Source organism: Hippopotamus amphibius, chromosome 6, assembly GCF_030028045.1.
Source record: "Hippopotamus amphibius kiboko isolate mHipAmp2 chromosome 6, mHipAmp2.hap2, whole genome shotgun sequence".
Taxonomy (NCBI): Eukaryota; Metazoa; Chordata; class Mammalia; order Artiodactyla; family Hippopotamidae; genus Hippopotamus; species Hippopotamus amphibius.
The window spans coordinates 171,197,518-171,218,411 of NC_080191.1; the positions used below are offsets into that span (position 1 = coordinate 171,197,518).

Here is a 20,894-nt window from a genome sequence, read left to right on the forward strand (position 1 = left end):
CCAACAAACTGTGGACTCTGTTATTTCATAAGCACTAAGTGTGCACTCAGTCTGCAGACCACCTGGGAAACCTTCACGCACCAGTGCTCAGTGACGGATCCTTGACACCACCAGTGTGGGAACCAGGTCCTGAGGCCCTTATCACTCTCCATGAGGAGTCACCTGAGTTGGATTCCCAACCCTTTCACTTAGTAATTGGGTGGCCTTGGGCAAGTTACTTAACCTTTATCAGCCTTACTCTCCTCAGGAAGGCAGTAAAAACAAAACTGTAAAGATAGGTAATCCTAACACCTGGAGAACGTCTGGCAGGGCCTGACCATCCTAGATGCCCCTCAGGTGGAATTCTCCCCCTTTCTCAGTGGATTAGCTACTACTGCCTGTGTCTAGGCTAAAGACCCTTTAACCTATCCCTTCAATCCTAATCTCTTATTCTTCCTCTAGATCTGTATTTCCTGTGTCCCACCAGGAAGCATAGCCAACACTAAGTCATCTACACTTGAACAATTATTCCAAGTTTTTCAACACCCGATACCTTCAGTGCCATCTTCAATACCATCTTTCTGGTCCTTAAGCTCATTTCCTTAAAATCACCCCCATCTCTCTCTCCTCTGTCTTGTCAGACATTATCTGTGCAGCATAACCACTCTTTCCCAAGAGAAAATATTTCAACTCCTAGTGCCATATTTTAAAAAGTGTATTGGCAAACTATGTTTGAAAGTTGCCAAGAGAGTAGATCTTAAAAGTTCTCATCACAAGAAAAAAAAATTTTTCATAGCTATGTATGATGACAGATGTTAACTAGATGTATTGTGGTGATTGTTTCACAATATATAAAAATATCAAATTATTATTTTATCATGTGAAACTAATATAATGTTGTATGTCAATTATACCTCATTTAAAAAATCATACTGTGGGGACTTCCCTGGTGGCGCAGTGGTTAAGAATCTGCCTGCCAATGCAGGGGACACAGGTTCGAGCCCTGCTCCAGGAAGATCCCACATGCTGCGGAGCAACTAAGCCCGTGTGCCACAACTACTGAGCCTGCACTCTAGAGCCCGTGAGCCGCAAGAGTTGAGCCCATGTGCCGCAACTACTGAAGCCCACGCACCTAGAGCCCGTGCTCTGCAACAAGAGAAGCCACCGCAATGAGGAGCCCACGCACTGTAATGAAGAGTAGCCCCCACTCACCACAACTAGAGAAAGCCCTGGCACAGCAATGAAGACCCAACACAGCAAGTAAATAAATTTGTTTAAAAAAATCGTATGGTGAAAAAAAAATCCATTGGCAAACTTGAGTAAGTCGGAACAGAGCGATCAGGATGATGGGGCCTGGAAACTGGCATACTAGAATGAACACGTGTGTATCAAGGAAACAGGGGTTTTCCTCCTTTAGAGCAGAAGCCTAAGGGTTGTCGTCGGGAAGAAAAAGTTCTTTCTCCGTGGGCTCCAAAGTACAGACTGGATCCATGGGAAGTGAATTTCTGCTCAACAGAAGGAAATTTTGAGGACTTGAGTCTCTGCCAGCGAGGTGGGTTATGGCCGTTTGGGGTTCTCTGGCTCTGTCTCCCCTGCTCGCTCCTTCTGTTCTCTGCAGGGAAGAGGAAGATTTAAGCAAAAAAGGCATAGTCACCTTCTGCCGTAAGAATCTTAAGGAGACAACTTGCTGAGTTTCAAGTATGCACATGCCAGCACCTCTGTTGAATGATTGTAGACACTGGAATCATATGCTGCCCATTCGGGGCCTGTTTGAAACCTGGCTTCCCAGTGTCAGTGGCATGAGACCTAAAGGCTGCTAATGACAGTTAGAGTGTATACCCCCGCTCTGAGCCAACCGGACACCTCAACTCATAATATTGCCTTCAATGATAAACGCCATGCTCCTTTGGTGTATCTAGCACGTTCGTTTTCAGCGTGGAGAGCCCCAGGTTCAGACTGTTGTTGGGGTCTTTATTTATCTGCCTTCTAAGCAAGGCAGTCAGTCGGAGCACGACAGAGGCTTCTCTCTTGAATGGCCCTTCTGCTCTTAAGCGTGTGAGGACCAGAGCAGAGGGCCTTGGCAGATGGGTCCCACTGGCCTGAATACAGAGGTGTGGTGGTAGGATGAAGCAGGGCAGGCTCCTGAGAGTGGGCACGGGTAGGAAAAGGGCAGAGGACAATGAGAGGTGTCTACCCGCCCAAAAGGAAACTGCATAGCAACAGAAAAGAAATATTTCACTCTATCCTCCAGACTCTGAATGTGTTCACTGTGGGCCACAAATATAGGGACATGAGAACAGAAGTACACAGGGCTATTGCGCTCTGGACGTGCTCAGAGCAAAGAGAAAGTGGAATTGATGGCTGACCTGCAGGTGTTGGAGCAGCATGCCTGGGTTCTGATCCAGATCCCACCACTCACTGCCTGCCTCAAGCAGGCTGCTTAGCCTCTATTTCCTCATCTCTAAAAAGGCCATAATGTCCATGGGCCTCTTAAGGGAATTAAAGATTTAAATTTAAATCAGTTAGAACAGCCTAGCACGGGGCATTCCCTGGTGGTCCAGTGGTTAGGGCTCTGTGCTTCCACTGCAGGGCGCATGGGTTTGAACCCTGGTCAGGGAACTAAGATCCCACATGCCATGCACGGTGCGGGCAAAAGAGCCTAGCGTGAAGGAAGCCCTCAAAAATGTTAGCAATCATCTTCTTTGGATGGGAAGTGGGCCTTCAGTGGCTTCCAAAGTTCTTCACTGTCTGAAATGAGTTGTTAATCTTGTGACTTTTTTCCCTCTTCACCTCACTTCCTGGGTCTGTCTTTTCCTGTCCGTTTCCGTAGCTATTCCCCGATCCAGGATTATATCCTTGTGCTCGATAGGATGAAGCAAAAGGAGAGCTTCCCGTTGTCCCCACTCTTGGTGGCTTTCCATCATCCCCACGTAGATCTCTTAAACCCCAGCCCTTTCTCTTGACGTCTTCTTTCAGCTCCTGCAACTCCCTTACTGTGTGGTTCTACACAACAGTGAAGAAAATATCAAGACTCCAAAACAAAATGAGGCAGGTAAGTGCCTACGCAGCCTCCTGGTGCAGGTCAGTGCTCACGACGTGAGTCACCAAGTAGGCTGGGGCGGCTGTAGCCTCTGTCCTGGGTTTGCCTTTGCTCCCACCCCGGCAGCCTGGCCGCCAAGAAACAAGGTTCTCCTGAGTTCTCTAGGCTTTATTTTTCAATTCAGGCCAGAGTGAAACCCAGGAGCCCCTGAACTCCAGACAAACAACCTGAGAAAGGGGTCTCTCCACCCTGCCTCCAGGTCAGCCCCCAGAACCACGCTTCATCCTAACCTTCGCTGACGGGTCCATTTTCTGAACAGTCTCTTTTTGTTGCATTCCGTGTCCTTCTCTCAGGCAGTGACACAGCTTACACAGCAAATCCTGATTGGCAGGTGCATCAAGGAGCCTCACAGGCAAGTTCAAGCACTTCTGAACCCAACCTGAAAGATTGTGCCTCCCCTGTCCTGGCCTCCTGCCATCCAGACTACACAAAGCAGCAGACCTCTTCCTCTACACGTGAGTCTGAACACGTCCCATCTCTGCCTAAATTCCCTCCGGTTGAATTTGCACTTCTCATGTTGAAATTACTGGTATGTACTTTTTGCATCTCAGTCTTTGCCCTTAACATGTCTTAGTCTGTTTGTGCTACTGTAACAAAATATCACAGTCTGGGGTGGCTTATAAACAAGAGATTTATTTCTCTTGGTTCTGGAGGCTGGATATCTGAGATCAGGGTGCCAGCTTGGGTAGGGGAGGACCTCTTCCTAGTTCGTAGCCGGTGCCTTCTCTAGTGTCCTCACCTGGTGGAAAGGGCTAGGGAGCTCTTCGGAGCCTCTTGTATAAGGCACTAATCCCATTCACGAGGGCTCCACCCTCAAGACTTGAATAAGCACCTCCCAAAGAGCTCACCTCCTCGTACTGTCACATTGGGCACTGGGACACAAACATTCAAACCATAGCATCATCTACGTGTTCCTCATGGATGTTGTGCTCAGACTCCAGGATAGCCAGGTGAGTTGGCTTCTCGTCACCACGTGCGCTGTGTGGGTTTCCAGTTTTCTGTCCTCACGTATGTCACTTCCCTAGCCTGAACTAACCTGCCCTCTGCCATGTCACCCCCACCAACCTCAGCCTGAAGGATGATGCAGGGCTGGTGCTCCAGGCTCACCTCTGGCTTTGCGGTTCGTGATTACAAATGTGCAGACGCCTCACAGACACGAGGCTCCTTGTAAGTGGCTTCGCGCTTGGCGGCAGCCTGTGGATTACCAGCCAAAGTGGCATCAAACACGCGCTCCAGCATGGATGGCTTAACCGCAGACACGGTATGCTCAGTGAAATAAACCAGTCATAAAAGAACAATATTGTATGATTCCGCTTCTGTGAGGTGCCTAGAGTAGTCAAATTCTTAGAGACAGATAGTAAAACAGGGTTAATTGAGGTCTAGGAGGAGGAGGGAATGGGGAGTTATTGTTTAATGGATGTGAAGTTTCATTTCGGGATGATGAAAAGGTTCTGGAGATGGTTGGCGGTAATGTATGCGCACAACATGTGAATGTACTTCATGTGAATGAGCTGTACTCTCAAAAATGGTAAGCTGGGGGAATTCCCTGGTGGTCCAGTGGTTAGGACTCGGCCTCCACTGCAGGAGGCACAGGTTCAGTCCCTGGTCGGGGAATTAAGCTCCTGCATGCTGCTCCAGCAAAGAAAGAAAAAGGAAGGAAGGAGGGGAGGGAGGAAGGAGGAAAGGGAGGAAGAAAGAAAGAAAGAAATGAAATTTTGTGATAAACAAAATTATAGACTGTGAAAAGACTGAAATTTCTAACTTGGCCTAAGGGATATTTGATACGAGTAATATGTCAGCTAAAATAAAACTTCAAGTTTAAGAAACATTCTTTTTTTTAAAAAAATGGCAAATTTTATGTTATGTGTATTTTACCACAATAAAAAACTTTTTAAGTAATACATGGTGATTATAGGACTTTCAGAAAATATGAATAAAAAAAGAAAATGAAAATACACTTGAAAGATTATTTCCACTTAATAGATTATAAACATCTTCCTAGTCATATGGATAATCTGCTACACATTTATTTAAAGGCTGCATGGTGTTTATTTTATGTTATGAATATATATTAATGTAATCAATATTATATTAGTGAATATGAGGTAATTTCATTTTTTAACTATAAAAAAAGATTAGTGCAAGAAACATCCTTATGGCTAGACCATTATGACATTGGGAGGTAGGTGTTATAAAAGGACAAAATGATGTATTTTTGTGGTGATGGAATCATTCTGTATCTTGACTGTAGTGGTGGATACACGAACCTACACATATGAGGAAACTTCACAGAACTAGTCACACACACACACACACACACACACACACACAAGTCAAGTACAAGTAAAACTGGGGATGTCTCAAGATCTGGGATTGTATTGATGTCAGTATCCTCATTGTGATGTTGTACCATAGTTTTACAAGATGTTATCATCGGGGAAAAGTGGGTGAAGGGTACAAATTATTCTTTATAACTGCATGTGGATCTACAGTTACCTCAAAATAAAAGGCTTAATTTTTGTAAAAGTGAAGGAAAAAGTATGCACATCAACAACTAGTTTATTAAGATAAATTTTTAACAACTGAGTTAAAAGCACTATTTTAAAGGCTTTTGATACATACTTCACTCCAGAAAGGATTTACTCTTTTCGCTCCTGCGTAAGGAGGTAGAAGAGCTCTACCTCATAACACCAAATATTATTACTAAAAATACCCATTAATCCAATCACAAAATTATTTCTCATCATTATTTAATTCCCTCAAGGTTTTAAAATAGCAACAGGCTGTCGTTTCTCCATATTTAATTAAGTAAAGGTTGTCTTCTGTTCTTTTCATTTTTATACTGGTTAATGTTCTCCGTTCCCATAAGCTGAGAAAGTTCCCTTTAGGGAGTGCACATTGGAAGCTGAAAAGTGCTGTGTGTGGAAGACATTGACAAGCATTGTTAATTTTCTCCCTCTCCACACCCTCAATCGCATTATCAGCTCTGAGAACAGACCCTTTATCCATTTAAGCTCACCCTTACATCCCTAGCACCTAGAGAGCATTTGGCACAGAGTGGGTGCTTAATAAATAATCATCCAAGAAAGAGTTTAGAAATGAACCAAGCTCCGCTTGCTAGGTTCTGTGTCTTCACTCTGGAATGAGCAGCCAGACTCTCAGGGTGGATTCTGGCAACTATTTACATGACAAGAGGAGTCTTGCAGGGGTGAGTCTCCCCATGTGGAGCTGATTTCTTGGTTCAGCTTTGCAAAGGCAAGGAGGGTGATCCAAAAAGTCTGGGAGTGTTAGCTGGCCTGTAGACTTGTAGGTTGGCCATATTATGCCTCAAACCCGAAGCTCATCAGTCAAAGTGAAACTTGTGTTACAGTCTTGGTGATGCAATGCTATTCAGTCAGTGAGAACAGCAAACAGTTACAAAAAAAAAAAAAAAAAAGATGCTAGACAATTGTGGATAATCTCAAACCCACAGCAGCCCTTCCCCATCATATATATGACAGCTCTGCAAGGTAGCTCAAAATGATTATAGGACAAGTCTCAAATGTTTTTTCCACTCTACCTCTGCAGCAGGACAGGTAGAGACAAAGACGTGAAAAATGTCATGGAGCTCGCCCCTTCCTATTAGAATGTAAGCTCATTTAGAGAAGAGCTAACACCTATCCTTCTCAAATTCTTCCAAAATACAGCAGAAGGAGGAACACTCCCAAACTCATTCTACGAGGCCACCGTCACCCTGATACCAAAACCAGGCAAAAATGTCATGAAAAAAAGAAAATTACAGGCCAATATCACTGGTGAATATAGATGCAAAAATCCTCAACAAAATACTAGCTAACAGAATCCAACAGCACATTAAAAAGATCATACACCATGATCAAGTGGGGTTTATGCCTGGAATGCAAGGATTCTTCAATATGTGCAAATCAATCAATGTGATACATCATATCAACAAATTGAAAGATAAAAACCATATGATCGTCTCAATCGATGCAGAAAAATCGTTTGACAAAATTCAACATCCATTTATGATAAAAACTCTCCAGAAAATGGGCATAGAAGGAAATTACCTCAACATAATAAAAGCCATATATGACAAACCAACAGCCAACATCATTCTCAATGGTGAACAACTGAAAGCATTCCCTCTAAGAACAGGAATAAGACAAGGGTGTCCACTCTCACCATTATTATTCAACATAGTTTTGGAAGTGTTAGCCACAGCAATCAGAGAAGAAAAAGAAATAAAAGGAATACAAATTGGAAAAGAAGTCAAATTGTCACTCTTTGCAGATGACATGATATTATATATAGAAAACCCTAAAGACTCTACCAGAAAACTGCTAGTACTAATTGATGAGTTTAGTAAAGGAGCAGGATACAAAATTAATGCACAGAAATCTCTTGCATTCCTATACACTAACAATGGAAGAGCAGAAAGAGAAATTAAGGAAACTCCCATTCACCGTTGCAACAAAAAGAATAAAATACCTAGGAATAAACCTGCCTAAGGAGGCAAAAGATCTGTATGCAGAAAACTTTAAGACACTGATGAAAGAAATCAAAGACGACACAAACAGATGGAGGGACATACCATGTTCCTGGATTGGAAGAATCAACATTGTGAAAATGACTGTACTACCCAAAGCAATTTACAGATTCAATGCAATCCCGATCAAATTACCAATGGCATTTTTCACAGAACTAGAGCAAGAAATCTTATGATTTGTATGGAAACACAAAAGACCCCGAATAGCCAAAGCAATCTTGAGAAGGAAAAATGGAGTTGGTGGAATCAGGCTTCCTGACTTCAAACTATACTACAAGGCCATAGTGATCAAGACAGTATGGTACTGGCACAAAAATAGAAAGGAAGATCAATGGAATAGAATAGAGAACTCAGAAGTAAGCCCGAACACATATGGGCACCTTATCTTTGACAAAGGAGGCATGAATGTACAATGGAAAAAAGACAGCCTCTTCAATAAGTGGTGCTGGGAAAATTGAACAGCAACAGGTAAAAGAATGAAATGAGAACACTTCCTAACACCATACACAAAAATAAATTCCAAATGGATTAAAGACCTACATGTAAGGCCAGACACTATAAAACTCCTCGAGGAAAACATAGGCAGAACACTCTATGACATACATCAAAGTAAGATCCTTTTTGACCCACCTCCTAGAATCATGGAAATAAAATCAAAAATAAAAAAAATAGGACCTGATGAAACTGAAAAGCTTTTGCACAGCGAAAGAAACCATAAACAAGACTAGAAGGCAACCCTCAGAATGGGAAAAAATAGTTGCCTATGAAACAACGGACAAAGGATTAACCTCCAAAATATACAAGCAGCTCATGCACCTTAACATCAAATAAGCAAATAACCCAATCCACAAATGGGCGGAAGACCTAAATAGATATTTCTCCAAAGAAGACATACAGATGGCCAACAAACACATGAAGAGATGCTCCGCATCACTCATCATCAGAGAAATGCAAGTCAAAGCCACAATGAGGTATCACCTCACACCGGTCAGAATGGCCATCATCACAAAATCTGGAAACAACAAATGTTGGAGAGGGTGTGGAGAAAAGGGAACTCTCCTGCACTGTTGGTGGGACTGTAAGTTGGTACAGCCACTATGGAAAACAATTTGGAGGTTCCTTAAAAAACTACAAATAGAACTACCATATGATCCAGTCATCCCACTACTGGGCATATACCCAAAGAAAACCATAATCCCAAAAGAAACATGTACCATCATGTTTATTGCAGCACTCTTTACAATAGCCAGGACATGGAAGCAACCTAAATGCCCATCAACAAATGAATGGATAAAGAAGATGTGGCACATATATACAATGGAGTATTACTCAGCTATAAAAAGGGATGAGATGGAGCTCTATGTAATGAGGTGGATAGAACTACAGTCTGTCATACAGAGTGAAGTAAGTCAGAAAGAGAAAGACAAATATTGTATGCTAACTCACATATACGGAATCTAAAAATGGTACTGACGAACTCAGTGACAAGAATAAGGACGCAGATGCAGAGAATGGAGTGGAGAACTCGAGGTTTGGGAGGGGGCGGGGGGTGAAGGGGAAGATGAGATGAAGCGAGGGAGTAGCACAGACATATATATACTACCAACTGTAAAATAGGTAGCCAGTGAGAAGTTGTTGTATAACAAAGGGAGTCCAACTCAAGGATGGAAGATGCCTTAGAGGACTGGGAGGGGGAGGATGGGGGGGACTCGAGGGAGGGTAGGGGGGTAGTCGAGGGAGGGAGGGAATATGGGGATATGTATATAAAAACAGATGATTGAACTTGGTGTACCCCCAAAAAAATCATAAATAAATAAATAAAATTTAAAAAAAAAAAAGAATGTAAGCTCTCTGAGGCACAGATTTCTGCTTATTCATTGATGTCTTCCAGAGCCAGAAACATTTCCTGCCATTAGTAGATGCTCAATAAATATTTCATGGGAAAAAAAATTAGGAAGACACTCTTGTTTTATGATGCCTGTTATCAAAGGTCGAAACCTTCTAGAATTGCCCCCTTCGTCCAGTCTTTTGAGAACATCCTGGGTGCTAAAAAAGACTCCACCGTGAACCTGGGATTCTGTTTGCATCTGAGCCTGGTGCCCAAGACCTTAACCTCCAGGGCAACTCCTTAATCTTCTCTTAGCCATGGGAGGCTGAGTTTTCAGGCTTGCAAGAATAGCATAAGACTTGACAAACCAGCTAAGAATAGGGGCAAGGCAGCAGCTTGGGGACATGAAGAGTTTCACCCTAGCTACCCAAAAATGCTTTTACCTCACCAAGAGTCTTTTGATTTCTCACTGGAATTTTACCCTCTGATCTCACTGAGAAGCTCAAAAAACAGTTACTTGCCCAGTACCTAGAAACTGGCTTGGGGATTTACTTAACAGTAAAAGTTAAGTCCCCTTCCCTGGGGGGCTTCCCTGGTGGTCCAGTGGCTAAGACTCCACACTTCCAATGCAGGGGGCCCGAGTTCGATCCTTGGTCGGGGAACTAGATCCCACACACTGCAACTAAGAGTTTGCATGCCACAACTGAAAAAAAGATCCCACATGCCACAACAAAGATCCCACACACAGCAACGATGATCCTGCATGCCACAACTAAGACCCAACACAACCAAATAAATAAATAAATAAATAAATAAATAAAAATTTATAGGGACCTCCCTGGTGGCCCAGTGGTTAAGACTCCATGCTTCCACTGCAGATGCCTGGGTTACATCCATGGTCAGGAAACTAAGATCCCAGATCTCATGCAGTGCAGAAAATAAATTAAATAAATAAGTAAATAAATAAAATTTATATGGAATCACAAAATAATTGCCAAAGCAATCTTGAAAAAAAAAAAGAAAAATGAACAAACTGGAGGTATCACACTCCCTGACTTTAGACTATACTACACAGCTACAGTAATCAAAACAGTATGGTACTGGCACAAAACTACACATGTAGATCAATGGAACAGAATAGAGAGCCCAGGGAAAAACCCATGCACCTATGCTCAATTAATCTGTGACAAAGGAGGCAAGAATATGCAATGGAGAAAAGACAATCTCTTCAATAAGCGGTGATGGGAAAACTGGACAGCCACATGTAAAACAATGAAATTATAACATTTCCTCACACCATATGCAAAAGTAAACTTAATGGATTAAAGACCTAAATATAAGACCTGAAACTCCTAGAAGAAAACATAGGCAGAACACTCTTTGACATAAATCATAGCAATATTTTTTTGGCTCTGTCTCCTAAGGCATAAGAAATACAAGCAAAACACAGTTTCCATGTTAAAGAGCCAGATATTTCAGAAGGGACTGGTCCTGGAGGCAGGGTGGTGTTCCAATGCCTGTGGTGTGGCTGAAGCCCAGGGGACAAACTGGGGACCACCTCCCCCTTCTAAGGGGGCAGCTGCCTCCCAGCACCAGTCCTGTTTCCAGGCAAGGCTGTGGACCCGGTTTTGACAGATCTTCCAATTGTTCAAGAGAAGCTATAAAACATAATTTGATATAAAATCTTTTTTATTTTTAAATATTAGCAACTGGACTTCCCTGGTGGCTCAGTGGTTAAGAATCTGCCTGCAAATGCAGAGGACACGGGTTCAATCCCTGGTCTGGGAAGATCCCACATGCCACAGAGCAACTAAGCCTGTGCATCACAACCACTGAGCCTGTGCTCTACAACAAGAGAAGCCACTGCTCACTGCAAGTAGAGAAAGCCCACACACAGCAACAAAGACCCAACGCAGCCAATAAATAAAATAATTTATGTAAAAGAAAATGGTCTTCATTAAAAAAAATAAATCTTAGCAACTAATTTTTCTTTTCCCCACACTGCACAGCAGAACCTTAATTCCCCACCAGGAATTGAACTCCAGCCATGGCAGTGAAAGCACTGAGTCCTAGCCACTGGACCGACAGGGAATTCCCATTAGCAACTAATTTTTTTTTTTAAGATTTATTTTTTATTTTATTTTATTTTTGGCTGCATTGAGTCTTCATTGCTGTGCACGAGCTTTCTCTTGTTGTGGCAAGCCAGGGCTATTCTTCGTGCAGTGTGTGGGTTTCTCACTGTGGTGGCTTCTCTTGTTGCAGAGCACAGGCTCTAGGTGCTTGGGCTTCAGTAGTTGTGGCACATGGGCTTCAGTAGTTGTGGCACATGGGCTCAGTAGTTGTGGTCTCAGGCTCTAGAGCACAGGCCCAGTAGTTGTGGCACACGGGCCTAGTTGGTCCGAGGCATGTGGGATCTTCCTGGCCCAGGGCTCGAACCTGTGTCGCCTGCATTGGCAAGCGGATTCTTAACCACTGGGTCATCAGGGATGCCCTGCCATTAGCAACTAATTTAAACACTGCATAGACCAAATACACCTGGTGACTCTATGGCTTTGAACTCTTTAATGATTACATATTAGAATTTTCTGTATATAAATTTTTCTATTGTTTGCCTTAAAGACCTTTGCAATTCTTTTTGCCACGTCCTCGCTAAAGTTCCCCCCTTGTATTTTCTAATATGTCCTATTGTCACAAGTACACTCTGTTCCCACTGTCTTAAATCCCAGGCAGATGGAAGACATAATACCTGCCAATGCTTGTCTTTCCTGCTCTGTTTCATTAAACCCTAAAATCAGCATATTGTGAAAAAACTTCATATAGATCAGTCTCAGGTCTTCCCCTGAGGCTGATAAGATTTGATATCCTAGTTTAGCTGCCCACCCTGTTACTCTACAAAGGCCTCCGAGGATTTGTCTCCACCAAGCCCCTGTAATTAAACATTTTGTCCTTTATGAATCTTGGGCTTCATAGGACTTATGCTTTTTTAAACTCTTATTTTATATTGGAGTATAGTCGATTTACAATGTTGTATTAGTTTCAGGTGTACAGCAGAGTGATTCATTTGTACGTATAAATATATGTATTTTTCAGATTCTTTTCCCATATAGGTTATTGCAGGGTATTGAGGAGAGTTCCCTGTGCTGTGCAGTAGGTCCTTGTTCTGTTTTATATACAGTAGTGTGCGTATGCCGATCACAACCTCCTGATTTATCCCTTGCCTGTCACCTTTCCCCTATGGTAACCATAGGTTTGTTTTCTACATCTGAGGACATGCTTTTTACACTGTGGCAGTGTTGTTTCACTGAAAGCTCTTCTTTCCCTGGCAGAAAATGTTCATGGTTTACTCATGTATTTACTTTTTACTATTTTTTTTTAAATTGTGGTAAAATATGTATAACCTCAGTTTTGTCATTTTAACTATTTTTACATGTACAGTTCAGCGGCATTAAGTATATTCACAATGTTGTGCAACCATCACCGCTAGCTGTTTCTAAAATTTTTCATGTCCCCAAAAAGAAATTCTGTACCCACTAAACAGTAATTCCCCTTCCCTGCTCCCCCAGCCCCTGGTAACTTCTAATCTACTTTTCTGTCTCTCTGAATTTGCCCATTCTAGTCACTGATATTTCATATAAGTGAAATCGTATAATATAATCATATAATATATGTTCGTTTGTGCCTGGCTTGCTTCACTTAGCATAATGTTTTCAAGGTCCATCCATGCTGTGATGTGTGTCAGAACTTCATTCACTTTTACGGCTATAAGATTTGTGATTACATGTGTATATAATGTGTATATAATACGTAAATGTCACGTGTTGTTAATCTGCTCATTTTTTAACGAGCATCTGGATTGTTTCTACTTTTGTTATGAATAATGCTGCTGTGGACGCTGGCACTGAGTCCCTGCTTTCAGTTCCTCTGGGTTTATACTTAGGAATGGAAATACTGGGCCATATGGTAATTCCATGTTTAACTTTTCAAGGAATCGTCAAACTGTTTTCCACGGCAGCTGTACCATTTTAGAGTCCCAGCAATACATGAGGTTTCCATTTTCTCCGTGTCTTCACTGACATTTGTTATTTTTTTTATTTTATTATAGCTCTTCTAATGGGTGTAAAATGATATCTCATTGAGGTTTTGACTTGTATTTCTGGATAGCTGATGACGTTGAGCATCTTTTCATACATTTGTCTGTCTTCTTTGGAAAATGTCATTTCACGTCCATTGCCCATTTTAAAATTGGGTTATTTGTTAGTGGTTTATTTTTAAGTTAAGAGTTTTGAAGGCCTTACCGCTGTCGGTCACAGGCAGTCGGTCTGCACTTTGAAGGGTTTATTTACAACCTAGAGTTACTCTCAAACCTAGAAGACAGACTCTGGTATCAAGGGCTGTCCATTTTTTAATTTGTGGCTGGGACTTCTCTGGTGGTGCAGCGGGTAAGACGCTGAGCTCCCAATGCAGGGGGCCTGGGTTTGATCCCTGGTTGGGGAACTAGATCCTGCATGCATGCCGCAACTAAGAAGTCTGCGTGCCACAACTAAAAAAAGATCCCGCATGCTGCAGCTAAGACTAGGTGCAGCCAAAATAATAAATAAAATAAATAAATAAATAAATATTTTAAATACTGTAAAAAAAAATTGGGGGCTGATTGGAGGAACCGATTGCTCAGTCATAGTTGGTCCCTCTGGTCCTATCATATTATAAGATAGATGAACCAAAAACTAAAATTAAAATAAAAACAAACAGGGAATTCCCTGGTGGTCTGGTGGTTAGAACTCTGTGCTTCTGCTGCTGGGGCCTGGGTTCATTCCCTGGTTGGGGAACTAAGATCCTGCAAGCCACGTGGCATGGCCAAAAAATAAATAAATGAAAAATAAAAATAGGGTCTTCCCTGGCGGAGTAGTGAAGAATCCTCCTGCCAATGCAGGGGACACAGTTCATTCCCTGGGCCAGGAAGATCCCACATGCTGCGGAACAACTAAGCCCGTGTGCCACAGCTACTGAGCCCGTGTGCTGCAACTACTGAAGCCCATGCGCCTAGAGCCTGTGCTCCGCAACAAGAGAAGCCACCGCAATGAGAAGCCCGCACACTGCACCGAAGTGTGGTCCCTGCTCACCACAACTATAGAAAGCCCATGTGCAGCAACAAAGACCCAACGCAGCCAATAAATAAATACATAAATAAATAAATTTATTTTAAAAAGAAGTATACATAAATAAATAACAGAAGCAGAGGATAGGATCTGAAGTTAATCTAGTTTACTTTTCCTCATTCATCAATTTAACAAGTATTCCTTGAGCACTTTCTATACAGCAAGCACTGTCACTGGGTGTACAGTGGTCAGTGACGCAGATGTGGTTGATGTGGGAGGCAGAGTGATGGTCCCCAAAGATGTCCATATCCCAATCCTGGAACCTGTGAAATATATCACCTTACATGGCGAAAGGGACTTTGCAGATGTGAGTAAATTAAGGATGTTGAGGTGGAAAGATCGTTCTAGATTGTCTGGTGGGCCCAATGTAATTATGTGTCCTTATAAGGGGGCGGCAGGAGGACCAGAGTGAGAGAAGATGGGAGCAGAGTTAGAGATGTGCGGACACACTGCTGTGGGCTTTGCGGATGGAAGACGAGGCCATGAGCCAAGGAATGCAGGCAGTTTTTGAAAGCTGGAAAAGGTGGGGAAGCACATTCTCCCCAGAGCCTCTGGAAGGAATGCTGTCCGGCCAGCCCCTTGACTTTAGGACTTCTGACCTCTAGAACTCTGAGATAGTAGATTTGCCTCTTTCTAGGCACTAAGTTTGTGATAATTTGTTTCAGCAGCAGTAGGAAAAGGACACAGTCCCTCACCGCCCCCATACGGAACACTGAGGTGTGGTGCGCAGCAGGGTCTGACTTGTGTCAGTGTCCAGCAGCCGTGTGACTTGGGGTTAAGTTCCTTTATCACACCGAGACTCATTTCCCATGTCTATGAAATGGGGATAGCAATGTCTGCCTCACAGAGTTGTTGAGAGAGGTAGAGATAAATGATGTAAAACAGTGGGCATTTAGTAGGCTCTTAGTAAGTGGAAGCTATTGTTTTTGCCATCACTATTTATTTTCTTTTAAATGCTTTCCTATAATCAGGCAAGAAGGTGGGAGATCAAAGTTTCCTCCCTTTGGACCTTATTTAGAATTAGGTTGTTGGAAGGGGAAGGGATTACAAAGTGCTTACATGGGAGTCATTAGGGGAGATTCTCTTCTAGGGAGCAAGGCAGTGGCCCTGGCTGCCTTTCTCTCTCCCTTCTCCTCTCTCTTGGTGACACTATCCTGCTACTCAGCTTCCAGGTATCATATGCAAGGATTCCCTTCGTCCCATTTTTTTACTGCCATCAAGGCCTGCTTCCTTTTCTCCGTCTAAACCCACCCACACGACAGGCCCTTGTTCTGTTCATCCTTGTCAGTCGTGATTCAGGTCATTTTGGTTATATTTGCTCATATTTGTTTGTGTTTGCTTTCTTCATGCAGCGTCAATACACCGTCTAGATTGATCTCCAGTCCTTGGTCACAGATTGTAATAGTGTGTCTTCCTTCTCACAAAGGACAGGCTCCAGCAGCCAGCTCTGCACCAGGTATCTCGTTTTCTCTGCCTGTAATAGCTCCTTGGCCATGATGGACACCTTAGCCAAGTCCGGAATTAGAATTTGTAATCCAATCAGCCCTGACTCAGAGCTGATTGGAACCATATCCATCAGTCACCCTCTGGGGAGAGTGACAAGAACTATAGAACAGCAGGGGAGGGGGAGGGGAGGAGAGGCAAGCTCACAGGCGGGAAGGAGATGTCCCGATGGCTTTGCAGTTCCCTTTTCTACAGATTTACTGTATTTCTGTCTTCAGATTCCATAAGAAAGCACTATGCATGTCCTTACACATTGTACATCGTGTACATGCATAGAACGTACATACACATAAGTATGCATATCCGTGGACATGGACACATGTGTAGAATACACGCAAACACACTGAAATAAATGTCTAGGCCACTCCTGCCCAGGGCGCTGCGTCAGCAAATGGAAATTTACACAACTTTCATGGCCCTGTAAGTGCTCCATGTGACCAGCAATGCAGTATATCCAGCCAGCCTGCTCCACATGCCAACACAGCTCTGGGCTCTGTGCTTCTCTTCTTCTTCCTTCTCACCCCAAACAAGGTTCCCTCTGTGGCCCCAGTTCACCAGATGTTTTCTATTTTTCTCTTTTTTTTTTAACTTTGTTTGTTTATTTATTTTAGGCCACATTGGGTCTTCGTTGCTGCACGTAGGCTTTTCTCTAGTTGCAGTGAGCGGGGGCTACTCGTCGTTGTAGTTCACAGGCTTGTCATTGCAGTGGCTTCTCTTGTTGCGGAGCACGGGCACTAGGCATGCGGGCTTCAGTAGTTGTGGCTCACAGGCTCTAGAGCATAGGCTCAGCAGTTGTGGCACGTGGGCTCAGTAGTTGTGGTGCATGGGCTCAGCAGTTGTGGCATGTGGGCTCAGTAGTTGTGGCTCGTGGGCTCTAGAGCGCAGGCTCAGCAGTTGTGGTGCACGGGCTTTGTTGCCCCTCCGCATGTGGATCTTCCCGGCCCAGGGCTTGAACCTGTGTCCTCTGCATGGCGGGCGGACTCTTAGCCACTGCGCCATAGGGAGGCCCCCCTTCTGTGTTCTTCATTCTTTCTCACATGAAAGCTACCTGCCTTCTGCGTCACCTTTGCGGTTCTCTGGGCCCTTAAGAACGGAGACTGCCTGCTTCATGAAGTGTTAAATAAGCTTTGTTTGTATCACCTAAATTGTCTTCTGTAACCATTTTTAATATACATATACATAAAATTCTCAGTTTTCCCTTCAGCCAACATGAATTCTGTTATGGTGACCAAAGGGTTTCAGCTAATTTAAAAATAAAGATCTTTGGAGACAGCAAACTCTAGAATTAACCCTAGAGGAAAACCATGTAACACAAATGCTGTCATACATCCTCATCTCATTTTACTGCGGAGCCAAAAGCCTAAAGCCTTTAATGGCCAAGGTCTTCCGTCATCAAATGCCTTCATTCAAGAGAAGGTCTTTGGAAAACCACACGACCCAGTCATTGCCAACATCAAACACTGACAAAAGCATCATATCCCTTCTTGAAATATATCCAAAGAAAAGGTGAGTTCAGGATGTCCACAGCCCTGGCCAACTGATCTCAATTTCTCTTTGTGTGAAAAAAAGCAATAAAAATGACACACTCAAAGATTCTTTCTTTCTCTTTCTCTTTCTTTCTTTCTTTCTTTCTTTCTGTCTGTCTGTCTGTCTGTCTGTCTGTCTGTCTGTCTGTCTTTCTTTCTTTCCTTTCTTTCTCTTTCCCTTCCTCCTTTCTTTCTTTCTTTTCATCTTCCTTTCTTTCGCTATTCTCACAGGCTCAAGTTAGTCTGAAAAGAGGCACTTTTGAGCAAAGTTCCCTTCCATGGGTGGAGACATTAATGTTTCAAATACCTTGTAGGTTTTATTTTTCCCACTAGGCTAACTCACCAAACCAGGCAAGTCCTACCAGATGTTTGTGCAGCCGGTACCCCCTGTAGGAAAGATGCAAAGAGTGAGTGGGGTTGGAATACACTGAATGCCTGCCTTGGACCTGGCACGTGACTTCTGTTCATCCTCACAGTTATCCAGTGACGAGGGTGCTGTTTTTCCCGTTTGACAGGTAAAGAGCTGAGGTTCAGGGTGGTCAGGTAACCTGCTCAGGATCTCACAGGTAAAATGTGGTGAATTCCATCTCAGTCTAGGGCCTGCAGTTTTTACTATACTAAGCGTAACCTTGCGTGGAGAGGGACCTCATTCCCAAGAGAAGAGTTGTAGAGTTTTCCCACTAGATCTGCAACAGAGCTCACTCTATAGCCTGTGTCAGAGAAGTGCTCTGAACATGTATCCAGTGGACTTCCTGTGGTTCTGTTACTACGGATTCTAGGTGTTAACCTAAAATAATAAAGCAGCAGGTAATTTTAGCAGCAAAACACATTTACTCAGGAACAGCAAAGAATTGCAGTTTGGGACGTGCAGTCATGGTGAAGCACATGCAAGTCCCATGAAGCAAAGGAGAGGAAACTCTTTTACAAAGGAGGCGGGAAGTCGAGAGGGACTGCTGAAGACAAAGCGTCCATTGGAGGAAACTGGGCGCTCTAAGTATAGCGGCTTTTCGTTGGCTGAGCTGTTGGCGTGCGAGGAGAAAATCTTCCTCCCGGTGGTGCTGGTGGTGAAGGAGAGTAGCGTCCTGCGGGAGGTGCAAGGTGTGTCTCGTCCTCTTAGGGTCTGTGATGATGTTGAGTGGAACGCGCAGGGGCCCTTCTGGCCTCCCGGCTCCATTCCAGTGAGGTGTCCCTGCGTTAACTTTCTCAAGGGTTCTGCATTTGGAGTTGATCATAACTGCCTTCTGAGTGGCCAGTGAGAGCATGAAGGGTTAGACGCACAGGGCCTTGGGCTGGGGGCACCCCAGTGTGAGGTTCTCGTCCCTGCTTCCGATTCCTGTGCCTTTGATTCCAAGTCTGTAACATGGAAATAATAATTCTTGTCTGCTCTGCCTCACAAAGGACGAAGAGGAGGAGAAGTCACGGCCAAGCGTGCGTCCACCAGTGAGCCCGCACACTGCAGGAATGAAGGTCCCCTCTCACCCTTCGCAAGACCCTGTGATGGCAGGAAGAAAACACCGCAGCTGCCTCCGCTTAGTGTCTATGTGCCTCCCTAACCCTGCCTACTAAAGACTGCCCTTCCCTGGGGTCGGGGAGGGATCTGGCAAGACACGCCAAACTGTCCAGGCCTCATCTGGGTCACCTTGAAGCAAGATAAGCAGGGCTTCAACTGTATTTCCTTGAACACAGAACAAAAGGACAGGGATGAGATTAAGTAGCAGGGAAAAATTAATTGCCGCCCGCCCCATGGCCTCCCATACATGCTGTTACAGCACTTGTAACCATCTTATTGTGTATGTTCACACCTGTCTCCCCCTGAAGGTGAGCAGCTTGCAGCCAGGGATCTCTTCATGTTACACAGGAAACACGTGACTACGTTTTCTGCGTAACTAAGACGTTACCGGGGAGCCCGAGGTCCTCTTTGACCCTCTTTCTGTTTAATGTCCCCAGTCCCAGCTCTGTCCTGGGGGGTGACCTCACTCAGCAGGATGCACGTAGGTGTTGTTCTATGTATCTCACCGAGTGAGTGTCATACGCATATTTAGCTTACACAAATTCAAATTTAGCCGAAACAGAACCGAACAAACAAAACTCTGAGAGGGAAGCTGTAAGTTCACTAGTACCACTCCACACGCTGAGTCAGTGGCCTGGAGACGTGTGGGATGAAGGACAGAATCCCTCAGTGAAACCCAGGACCCTCAGCCGTCCTGGTGCTTCTCATAGCGTGACCTTTTCGGCACCCATGGGGAGGGTTTTACATATTGTCAAGGGCATTTCCGATCATACTCGATGTTTGCCTTAGACACGAACTTTTGGACCCGACCCCTGTAAGAGTTGTACTGTGTTCCCCGCTCCGGCTCCATGACGCACCGTGATACACGGTGCGAGGCCTGAAACACGGCGATCAGTGAACTCCTCCATCGGGACCCACCAAACGGAGGCTGCCCCGCGGCCCCCCAGAATCTAAGCCCACGTCAGCAGCACTTACGGGAAATGCCTCACCGTCAAGGAAGCCTCACACCACGCTCAGTCCTTCAGCTCCACTGTGGCTGGTTTACCTAACCCTAGAAAACAGGGCCTCCTGGCCCGTCACACCCTGTTTCTGTGCTGCTGCTCCTGTTGTCTGGAATCCCCGGGAAGAGCGCTCCACTGCCGGTGTGGCCCTGTCCTTGCCCAGCCCGTGGACTGCGTCCCCTTGAATAACGGACATCACACTACATTCTTTGACTCTAGGAGTGAATGCTATGTAATTTTTTAGGACAGAGGAAAGGAAAGAACAGAGGATCCTGAAGTGGGGGCACCCCACAAAAGAAGATCCTGGCTACAGATGATCCTGGGTAATGGAGTTCCGGACGTTGCTGAGATGATACCCAGAGGGAACCACCGCTCGGCTGGTGTGTCATGTGAATCGTAAACACTGGCCATTTGGGGGCTGCCCTTCAGAGCAGCAAGTATGGGCTTTCTGTTCTGAACGCGGCGTCCTGCTAACAGGGCCTCCGTCAGCAGGAAATACTGATGATCCCCTGTCCACGTGAACGCCATGATTCCGAAATCTGACTTGAGCCAAATGTGCTTTTAAATGGAACCAGTTTGGCTATATTTTCTCTCAAGACCAGGGGAACGTTGGGCCTTACTCTCCTTACCACGTTCTTGGGGATCTGGTCTCCTGGCAGGAACTTGGGGTTTTTAGGGTCTTCCTTAACGCAGAGTTTCATTTTACGGTCAGATTTATTGTTTTTTGGGTATTTGGGGCAATGAT

The 20,894-nt window shown here is 44.3% G+C and overlaps 1 long non-coding RNA gene across 1 annotated transcript; it reads left to right on the forward strand.

Moving 5' to 3' along the window:
• Window positions 1-2,964: 2,964 nt before the first annotated feature.
• Window positions 2,965-15,978, forward strand: LOC130855686 (uncharacterized). The gene is made up of 3 exons (XR_009054358.1): window positions 2,965-3,031; window positions 3,411-3,534; window positions 15,962-15,978. It is a non-coding gene; the product is annotated as an uncharacterized LOC130855686 (long non-coding RNA).
• The last annotated feature ends 4,916 nt before the right edge of the window (window positions 15,979-20,894 follow it).